This window comes from Caenorhabditis briggsae, assembly GCF_000004555.2.
Source record: "Caenorhabditis briggsae complete genome, chrII, whole genome shotgun sequence".
Lineage (NCBI taxonomy): Eukaryota > Metazoa > Nematoda > Chromadorea > Rhabditida > Rhabditidae > Caenorhabditis > Caenorhabditis briggsae.
This window is the reverse complement of record NC_013486.2, coordinates 7293161-7304419: the sequence shown is the minus strand read 5'-3', so window position 1 is coordinate 7304419 and position 11259 is coordinate 7293161.

The window sequence follows — 11259 nt, the reverse complement described above, 5'->3', positions numbered from 1 at the left end:
GAGAGAGAGAGAGAGAGAGAGAGAGAGAGAGAGAGTTCCTCTGACAGATACCAAAAAGTAGTTCACTGATAAATTTTGTATCATAACATCTCAAATATTTTATCTGTTGGCGAAATTTTTGATACCTTGCATGTGGCCCGAGAAAAATTAGCTCAAACTCGACAGTCTGGGGCCCTTCGACTATTTCATTCTCTTTGGAAATGATACAAATAGTTGCATTGACTCATGGCCAGTTATGTCTCACCTCTAGAAAATGTCAGGAAAAATGAAACATTGAGATAATTTAGTGTTGGTCAAACATTAAAACATAAATCGGGAACGGTCTGAAAGTTGTCAGAGAAGTACTACTTTTGAAATTTCAACAATTTTGGAAGTGATTTTTTGGGGATTTCAATTTTTTAAAGTTTATTTTTCCATTATTTTTATGTTAATATCGTATCTGTCTTTATATTATTCTCAGTTTCATTAAAATTCAAAATTCCAGTTTCCTAATTTCAACTTTAACATCTTAAAATTCATCAAAACAGTAAGGAGAATCTTATTTTCATACCCCCAACGTTGGTAAATAAAATCAAGTGAGTAAATCCTTTACCAATAGGAAAATAATTTTCATGAATACCAATCATGCTATTTTCCAATGTGTAAATCTATTTTTCCATTAGAAATTTCAAAAAGTAAACGTAATATTTTCCTTTGGTAAATATTTTCCTTGGTAAATGCACTTACCTAGGTAAATGTTCATGAATACGGCCTCAGGTTTTACAGTAACCTATAGAAACACTTTTTTTAAGTTTAGAAAGATTTCTTTTCTTGATAGTCCCGAATATCGAATCATGTGATACTAAATTTTTGATCTTCCGAGAGCAGGTACGTCTGGCGTTTTCCACTGTTTTGCCAATTACAATTTTTATCGAGAAATTACACATTGTTCTATCTCCCCTCAAATCGCCCTGGGACAACTTTACAGTAATTTTATCTTGTTTTGTCTAGATATTCGAAACTCCGAATTCCTTTATGTTTGTCTAGTCCGATGCTCGACTAGTATACTCCCTTGGAGACCTAGACATCATCATCCACTTCTAATTGCTTTCCCAGATCAATTCTTCTTATTCACCTTCTTTCTAAACCTCACAACTAGTCTGAAAGATAAAAAGCTGAGGTTTCGGCTCCTTCGCTACGTTTGTTTTCGTCTTCTTCTCTGACTGCTTCGTAAAAAATTTCGTGTGGTCTTCCTTGCGAATCGCGCCAGCGGAGAACAAGGTGTGACTAGTCTCCATGACTACACTCACCACACATCTCCATAGGAGAGGCAGGGTGACAATAGAAGAGGCGAGAGGTGGCTCCGCCCATTTTGGGTTGTCTCTGATTAGAGTCGGAAAACGAGTGAGAGCTCCTCTTTCCCTCGTTTTCTTCCTTCTCACATCGCTTTCTTCCCCCACTACCTCTCGTCCAAATATTTCTATAAGTATACATCACAATCAAGGATCTGGTGTGTGTGTGTAAGTTGGCAAATCCCACATTCCCCTTGAAACAGAAATAATGAAAAACGCTTGTAACGTAATCTCCGTCGAGTTCTGACGCCATACGCCGTCTGGATACCTCATCCATTATTCTATTAGTGCCCACACCTCAAACTTTTTCTTCTGTTTGTCTTCTCAGGTACACGTTAGACGTCGTTTCGTACTAGGAACGTTGGGCTCATAGCTTTCTTTTTCTTGTTTTTGTTTTTAATCGTTTTCAACCTGCAATTAAGTTTAACAAGATCAACATCAAAATCCACCTTGTTTATTAGTGTGGATAAATGTTGCAGAGCAGCTGTAATTGAAGACTGGAAATGTTGAACTATAAACGAAATTTCCAGATCTCGTGATGATCCGATGTGTTTTAAGAGAGTTTAGTAGTATAGGGGTGTATCAATAATATACAAAAATTCGTAATGTTTCATGTTTCTACTTTTATTAAACACACCGTAAATGATCTGATAGAAGCTCGCCCTATGCATGCTCGTAGAACTCAATTATCTTGGTTATTTCAACAGATATCAAAAATTTGTCAACTGTCAAAATGTTGGGAATATTACGAAAAACATTTTTTTTGTTGACAAGTTTTCGATATCTTCTAAAAAAAACCGAGATAATTAAGCTCACAGTGAGCGTGTAGGGTGGGCTTCTATCAGAGAATTTAAAACATTTGTGTTCAACCAAAAAAAAAATTCTTAAAATTGCCGATCACCTAGATTTTCCAGAGAAAAACAATAATTTTTCGGCTCCACGTCACTTCGAAACCAGTCATTTCAAAACCGGTTCGAAACCACGGTAATGCAGGCGAGTGGGTAAATTTCAGACTACAAAAACAATTTTAGGATTTTCAGACATTCGTTTTCTGATAGAACACATTCTGAAAATCAAAAAAATCTTAACTTTGATGCTCCCGAAAGAAGATAAAATCTTGAATTTTTTAATTTTTAGAATGTGTTCTATCAGAAAAAGCATATTTGAAAATCCTAAAATTGTTTTTGTAGTCAGAAATTTATCCATTCGCCTGCATTACTACGGTTTCAAAGTGTCGCGGTTTCGAAGTGACGCGGAGTCAATTTTTCCCATGTGCCCAAATTACAAGTCTCAATCGGGAGCTTTTAAGACACATTACTACCGTATTAGTTCTAATGGAAGTCCACCCTACTTTGAGCTTAATTGTCTCGGTTCTTCTGACAGATAACAAAAAGTGGTCTACGGATAAAATGATTATCATAATATCACCAACATGTTATCTGTTAACAAATTGTGGTGGTACAAAAGGTGAGAAATTTTCCCGTGAGAAATGCTACAAATAAGAAATCCACAAATGAGAACTCTTACAAAATGAGAACTTGTACGAATGAGACCTTGTAAAATAAGAACTGCTATGAATGTGAACCGTTCAAATAATAACTGCTACACATGAGAACTCAAAAAACTAGCTGGAAACATGTTAAAACAAAAATATTTGGAAATTTTTGAAGTAATATGAAGAACTAGATCGTTTCGAAACTATTTTTCCAAATAAGTCAGATCCTGGACTACGAATTAGAGCCGGTAAACAAGTTCTCTTTTGTCTAGTTCTCATTTGTAGCAGTTCTCATGTTACCAGTTTTTATTCCGCCAGTTCTCATCTTGTACGAGTTCTCATTTCGTACGAGTTCTCATTTGTGGAGTTCTCATTTGTAGCAGTTCTCACGTGAAAGTTCTCAACATTTGTACCACCCAATTTGTTGATATCTTTCATGGCAACCGAGATGAATTGGCTCAAAGTGAACGTCACGTCTATTAGAGCCATTACGGTATAGCATTTGTATTATCAGTCCACATTTTTTAGACTTTCACATCGAAAAAAACTTACACCTTCAGAATGAATTTAACACTTATTACCTTGGCTGATTGAATTCTTTCTATAAATCGTTTACCAACTTCTTTCGCTCCCTCGCATTTCAGTTTGTACTTCCACTGTTTCGTAATGACATTTGTGAGTGTGCATGTGCTACTTGCTTCCACATTCTCACTCAATCCCTCCATCTAATTAGGTTGCCAAAGGTTTTGTCTTTTTCTAATTTGTGATTGTTTTGATTAATCTATCACACCCTCTGTGATGTCCCTTCTTCTTTTTTTCCTTTTCCTGTTGATTCTGATTCTCTTCTCTTACCGTTTCTGCCTTCCTTTTCAGGATTAGTGTTGTCATCAGAAGACAACGAAACTGAAGAAGAAAAAGAAGAAGAAGAAGAAGAAGAAGAAGACGTTAAACGTCCGTAAGATCAGTGTCCCTCAAAATTTCTCTGGTTATCCGTCAGATTTGTCATCTGACTTTCATCTAAAAATAAACGCATTCTATTAAACTCTTTCCGGCCGTCCCTCTGGCACCGTTCAGACTCCAAGCGTCCTCTTCTGGCTCCGCCCCCACTTCCGTCGTCGCTTCTCTCCATTGAACTTTTGACGAAGAAGAGAGAGGGAACACGACTAATCCTTCATTCGTATATAATCCACAAACAAGCCCCGACTATGGTAATCATCGCTTTTTGTTTCCCTTTTTCTTCAAGATCTCTTTGATTCTATATCTCACTTTATTAGTTATTTTCATATTGAAAAGAACGATTGTTGTTCTGAATTTTTCTTTGAATTTGAACAACTTGAGTTTTGGTTTTTTGGATTGTACTGGCTTTTAATAAAATTAAAAGTGTAGTAATAAAATGGAGGAGTTTTAAAAGTCTTGGGAGAGATCCGCACTTCTTGTTTAGGTCCAGTTTGAACTTGAACTCCATCAGACTGATTGAAGCCAAATAAAACTTTGTTGATTAAACTAATGGAACCATCTGAAGTCACTCTAGCTTCAAAACCGAGCCATATTACTTTTCAGTTTTGCCTTTGGGTTTTAGGCGGATCTTGGCCAGGTTCTATTCAGAATCTGCTGAAAAACGGCTATGTAGCGGACCATGGTCACATTTTGGTCGGAAGTTGAAAGTCGGAAATTACCATTCTGTTCACATTTTGCTTTAATTCCGTAAACACTCTAATAGAACGCCCTCTGCCCGGTAACTTTGAGCCGACTTATCTCGTTTCCTGCAAATGATACCAAAAAGTTGTCAACTAACAAAATGTTTATCATAACTTCAAAAAATGTTTGTCAGTTTATCAGTTTTTGATATCTCCAACAGGAACCGAGATAAATTGGCTCGAAGTTGAAAGTTAAAGGGGCTTTCTATTCGAATGATTACGGTATATTTTCGATGTTCATACACACTCCTAGACTTGTTTCTCAATGAACTGCCTTCCTTTTTTACGAAGCCCTTCATGCACATTTTCATCTTCGTTCACTTCCTTCTATTTTAATCCCGAAACACTTTGAACGTCTATTTTGGGTATATCTTCTTTCAATTCCACGAAAACGGCAGTCCAAAAAACCAAAAAAAGCCTTTCTATACACTTTGAGTCATCTCTCATCGAATTTCCATAAAAAGTGGTTAGAACTCAGAGGTGCCCATTGCTCAGTGCCAATGAATAATAAACGGATGCTCAAGTCTCTATAATTGGCTCATTTAAGAATGAAACTTCTCTTTCTCTCTCTCTCTCTCTCTCTCTCTCTCTCTCTCTCTCTCTCTCTCTCTCTCTTTTCTCATAAGATCAATTACTATACGATTATCGCTCTTCTGACTTTGTCTATAAATTACTGTAGACAGCAGGCAGTCTCGGCTATAAAAAATTCGAGAATCGCATTTGTACATTTTGCGTCTGTGCCAGGCATTCAGAGCCACAATAAAATGTATCGTCTACCACATTTTCATATCTTTTTGAGTTCAGAAAACCGCTTTGAAACTCCGTCATCTCGTTTATCATTCTTCTTCTTCTCGTTCTTTTTTCTCCCACTTTTTTCCATTTTTCCTATCCCATATATCCCATTTCCGCGTTCCGCATATTGGCCTCCGAGGAGTTGTTTCCCGAAATAGAAGCAAAGAAAAAGAAGAAGAAGAGAATGCTCAAACCTCTGTCAACTGATGAATAAGATCCCTTCCCATAGGGTTGTCTACGTGATCAGTATACTCACAAATACTTTTATTTTTGAGAATCGGAATCTCTAATTACAGGTTGCGAGTTTGGATTTCGAAATTTCTAGAAGCACATGATATGCTAGAATTCCTAGAGCGAGCTCCATCCCCAAAACCAGGTGATATGTCTTTTTGAGTAGCCATTATTGGAACTACTATATGTTTTGTAGTTGTCCTATATTCTGATGTCCTATTTTCCATTAAAGTTTATTAAAAGATACAGAAGGTCAAAAAAAAAAGAAGAAGAAATCAGAACCCCAATCTCACGTTCGCTGGGGCGCTATTTCTGACCAAGCCTTTTGGAACCCTGTGACTATATACAACATTAACGAGCAGTCGTTTCTTTTTTCTTTTCAATCGAAAGTGCTGAAACTGTACTTTGAGAAAGTTCTCTTAAACTTTTGATTTCGATCTTAACAATTGCCACACTACCATAAACCCTGACTACAATTAACGTCTGATTCCAGTCTCCAGGATCTTCCCCTCACCACAATTAGTTCGACTTCTCCTGACTCATATCTTTCTTCTGGCAAGTCAAAAGCGCAATAAAAAAGGTTCCCCGCGTCTGCGTTTTGATCCACACCGAGAGCAAGAAGTTTTCGTTATATAAAACAAAACGATTCGTCTTTGAGCCAGGCGATTTTTGTTTTGTTTTTTCTGCCTCCTTCATCTTTTTTTGCTTCCAAATGTCGAAATCGAAATGTTTATCGACGTCATCATCGACACGGGGCACCCCACAACACTCCTCTCCTTTGATGAATTTACGCCTTCTCTGCTTCTGGAAAGAAATTTTAAAGAAGGAGGAGGAAGAAAAAACGGGGGGATCTGGCCGGTCTCCAAATCGACAAGAGCTTCGGAAGGGACTCCGGGGCGGTTTCGGTTGAGAAGAAACGTGAGACAAATTCGATTTGAGCGCCGCGGCGCCAAGCCCCACGACGTCGACAAGAGCACAGAGAAATAATGTAGTGGATGGAGACAGTTTATTATTCATGAGAGCCTTGATCCCGGGTGTCCGTGGCGCAGTAAAATGTTCTGATGAAGACGAGATTGATGACGCGAGTTTTATCGACAGCTTCGACTTGTTCTTCCGCACATTTGCCCGTTTTCTATTGCTCCCTTCCCTTCCAGTTGTCCTTTTTTGTTCTTCTCCTTCTTCTTCTCCTTCTTCCTCCTCCTTCTTCTTCTTGCCGCCATCCCCTTCCTTCTTCTTCTTCTTATTCTTCTTCTTCTTCTTCTTCTTCTTCTCGTCCGCTGGCTTGCTTCTGCCGCTGCCGCCACTCGAGTTACCCAATATGTTGTCGTCTCCCATGGACTCATCATTTTGCGTTGAAACGCCTTCTTCTTCTTATTTTTCTTCTTCTTCTTCTTCAGCTTCCCGTCCGCTTCTGCCGCTCTTACTCATTTCGGTCGAAAATGAGAAGTAGAGCAAAAAAGGACGCGCGCGGGACAAACCCATTGGTCCACCCATTTTTTTCCGGAACGAGAGAGAGACATCGCTTTTGACATTTCTTTATTTTTTACTGGATTCCATTTCGTTTTATTTTATTCGACCTAGTTAGGTGGACAAGGATCTTTGTGCAGGCATTAGTTCACATTCAGATTGCTCATTTCCCATTAAATTAGGTCGCTATCGTGATCTGGAGATCTGTGCAATTTTAAACGTTTCCAGCGAACAAACAGTTTTAACTGTCTGATTCATTTTTTGGTTTTCAAATTCAAATTCAGCTATTGATGAATTACTGTTACCACTACGACATCTATCGGTTATGGTATTTTTGGTTATGATTATGGTAACTTTTCCATACCAAATCAGATAAGTTTTTCATTCACAGAAGGATGAATATTGTCTGATTTTGATAATTTAAAAAGCCTGTAATAGAAAGGCGCCCATTGCGTTTAATTTTAAGCCAAATTTTCTCGGTTCCTGTCAAAAATATCAAAAAATTGTCAACTGATAAATTGTTTATCATAATATGAAAAATATTTTATCAGTTGAAACATTTTTGATATCTAGCATTGAAGCCAAAAAAACAGCTAAAACTTGACAGTGTGGGGTAGTTAATTTCAAACTTCTATAAACCACAGTAGGATTCCTTTTCCAAACTTCTGATATTTTCTATCTTCCGGCTGAAACAAGATTATTCTCATACCCGTGTTTTACTCCATCCGTAAATTCTTTCACTTCTTAGAATACCAAGTTTTCATTTTAGACAAAATTTCTAGACATAAAAAAGAAAATTCTAGAACCGAAAACTCCCTAAAGACTGTCACACCTGATTATTGTTTTCGCGTGTCTAGCTCGGTACCGCCTTAGTTCTAGAACTAGTAGTTATCGAGATTCTTCTTCTTCTAATCGAATTAGAGAGTCTAGAACTTTAGATGGTGATCACGTTGCTCTCTGATTTCTACCAGGTTTTTCATTTGGATGAGATGGGTTTTACTTTAGAATCTATACAAAAATTTGTATTCCTACAAAACCTGTCTGGAAATTCAAATGTTATGGTTGTGAAAAAAAATTCTATCAATTCCCTTCTCTTTTCCAACAATTTCTTACTCTTCAAATCCAATCCATCGTCCATCATCCATCCTCTCATCAGCATCATAGAATATGCGAGTTGAATTCAAGCTAATCATAATCCTCGAAAGGCCTGAATATTCCGCTCATTGTCATCCATCGTCTTTCTCCTCTTCTCCTTCTTCTTCTTCTTCTTCTTCTTTTTCTTCAATGAAGGCCTTCGACATATTCATTCAACAACCCTCTGAGTGACACAGACACGCACGTTTCTCGCGCTCTCTATTCAAATTCTGCCACAATGACAATGTCTTGACCGCGACTCAAATTTAGTTAATTTGTAAAATGAACTAGTCTTTGTTTGTTGCGTTCTTCGTTCTGACAGTGTTTCATAGAATTGTCACATGAAGAAGAATTAGTTCGGAAACAGTTATTCTTATTCGCCATGCTCTGAAAAGAACACCTTCCACACCTGGAACGAAACAGTGCCACCTGATTCAGGCTGACAAGGTGCCCCCCGGACCACGACGCGTGGAGCAGCCCGGCCCCCGTTGGCAATAGACAGAGAGACTCAGACTGAGTAGTACTGCTCCTGCTACTGCGGATCCTTCAGGCAAAGAGAGTCGGGAGCTTTTTCTGTGACAATTCTCCGTATAGCTTCCTCTCGCTCTCTCTCCCTCTTTTTTCATGCTGCATGTTTATGCCTGGGTGCGTCCCCTCCATCTCCTCTTTCTCTTCTTGTAAGCGTGTGCATCTCCTGCGAAGCGGTCGCGGTGCGGTCTCTCTCTTGCTTGATTTTGCCCCTTGGCAGCATGTCTGCCTCTCTCTCTCAACCCTTGCTTTTTGTCAGGGTGGAGCGACGGTTTGCCTTCGAGGAGTATTGATCCGCTCCCCTTTCTCTCACCCATCTCTTGTTCTTTTCCTCTCCGTCTCAACTGAGGGGCCCCCTCGACCGCCCTGGAATAGTGCGCTAAAGAGGATTCGGAAAAACGAGAGAAGCGAAGGAGATGAAGAGACTCAGGCAAGCAGCTTGTATTAGAGCCATGGCCCTCTTCCACTCTCCCTCGCTCCCCTGTCTCCTCCGATTGCTCTCCACGTCTGCGAAAGCAGCAGCAGCAAGAATAGTATTAGAAAAGAAGAGAAGCAGACTGCCTCTGGTTGTTGTATCTCGGGGCAGCTCACTGGCACACAGACACACACACACGCACACTCAATGTTCTTCTTCTCTTTCTTGTTCTTTTTGTCCTTCTACGTCGACGTCTTCTGCTTCTTCTGCTTCTTCTTCTACTTCTCCTTCTTCTTCTCTTTCGTCTTCTTCTTCTTCTTCTTCTTCTTCTTCTTCTTCTTCTTCTTCTTCTTCTTCTTCTTCTTCTGTGCTTCGTTTCGGCATTATCTGAATATGCGTGTAGTGTGTCTGTTTCTCTGGGCTGCCGCTTCGTCAGATCGACTGATTGCTTGACACAATCCGCTTATTTTTCCTTTTTTTCGTGCAGAACAAGAGAAGCTGAACGTTTCGAAACCCACTCGCCCCTTCCATTTCCTGTGCTCATCTTCTTGGTCTCCAGCCATTAAGCTGACGGCCTTGCCTGCCACGTCACATAAAACCATTAATCTTGGACGGCACCCTGTCTGGTTCTATTTTAGTTTTTAGCCTATTTAGGAATCAGAATGAACTATGTTTATTTTAACGTTTGTAATGTTACGGCTGATTCTTTTTCTCCATCAGGATAATCGGTCAATTCATTTAGGATATAAAAAGATAGATACATTTTGATATATGATGACACCTAGAATTAATCATTTACTTCTTATTTTAATAGATTCTCGATTCATAATCAGAAGTAATACCTTGAACTAATTAATCTTAACTTTCTACCAGTTTTCAAATGATTATATAGATCGATCCAGTTTTGAGCTACGACAAGCGTTGTTAGGTTACAGTATCGAAGGGTAATAACACCCAGAAATCACAATTGATTCTTAAACAACTACGAATATACTTAAGCTAATCAGAGCCTACCACGACCAAGCCGCGCCTTTTCCCCAGATAAATATATTAGCTTTTGTCACGTTGCGGCGTGCCTACTGTTCTAGGAGCTCACTCTTTTTCTTTTTGCCGAGGTGTTTGAACACGGGAAGCAATCTAATCTGTTACTCCCTCTCGGTGCCCTCTTTACCAATTTTCTCTCTTCTCATTCCTTCCACATGTGGTATTCAGTTTCTTCTCTTTTTTGTCATTGTTTTGCCCCCCTCTACCGCCATCAACACAGATCGACACTTTTACATTCCCGCCGCGTCCCTTTTTCATCCCGCTTGGTTTGTGTCTGCGCCTCTTGGCTTATATCACTCTCGTACCGTGTTCCATTCATAAATAGTCGTTTCGGTTTCATCGACAATCTATCGATTTTTTGTTGCTCAAAAGTTTTAACGAAAAAATCATCGATTTCGGTTTCCAGACCGTCATTCAGAATCTCTTCAAAATTCTTCTGGTCTCTCATAACCTTCGCCGAGATAAGGGGTCAGTGAAAAAGTGATTACTGATTCGAATACTTTCTGTTGTTTTTTATTGCTTGAAAATTTTTTTTGGCAAAATTGCTTGAAATTCTGAAAATAAAAAAAGTTGCATACCGTAGTTAGTGTGAACACAGCCCCGCGAAACTTCAGACCTCATTTTTTCCGTCCGCAAAAATTTTAACTAATAGCTCCAGATATTTTATTTAAAACAACAAATTTTCCCATTTATTTGATATCAACATCCAACTACTTCAAAAATCGCTGACATAAGCGCTCTCGTCGAATTTGAAACCACTCGTTGTCGGCGTTTGCTCATTGTGTTCCTGCCGGCGCCCCCTTCTTTTTTCTGGTCCCCGATTGTCTCGTTCCCTTCTTTCCGTCCTATTCCACTATATCCCGTTTTACTTATTTTGCGCATGTTCGATTTACTTCATTCATAATTTTCTTAACTGGAAACGGAACTTCCATATATCAGAGTAGTGCTACTGCATCAGTTATTTTTTTTTGCAGGGCAGTTGTCGAGTGCAAGAACACGCCACCAAGACGACGAAGAGAGCAGCGCCGCCGTCGAAACGCGAACATCGACCAGGAGCAGCATTAGCCGCAGCCGCATCCGTCGATACTTCCATCAGTACCATCCGGAGCACACGCCGCCTTCAAG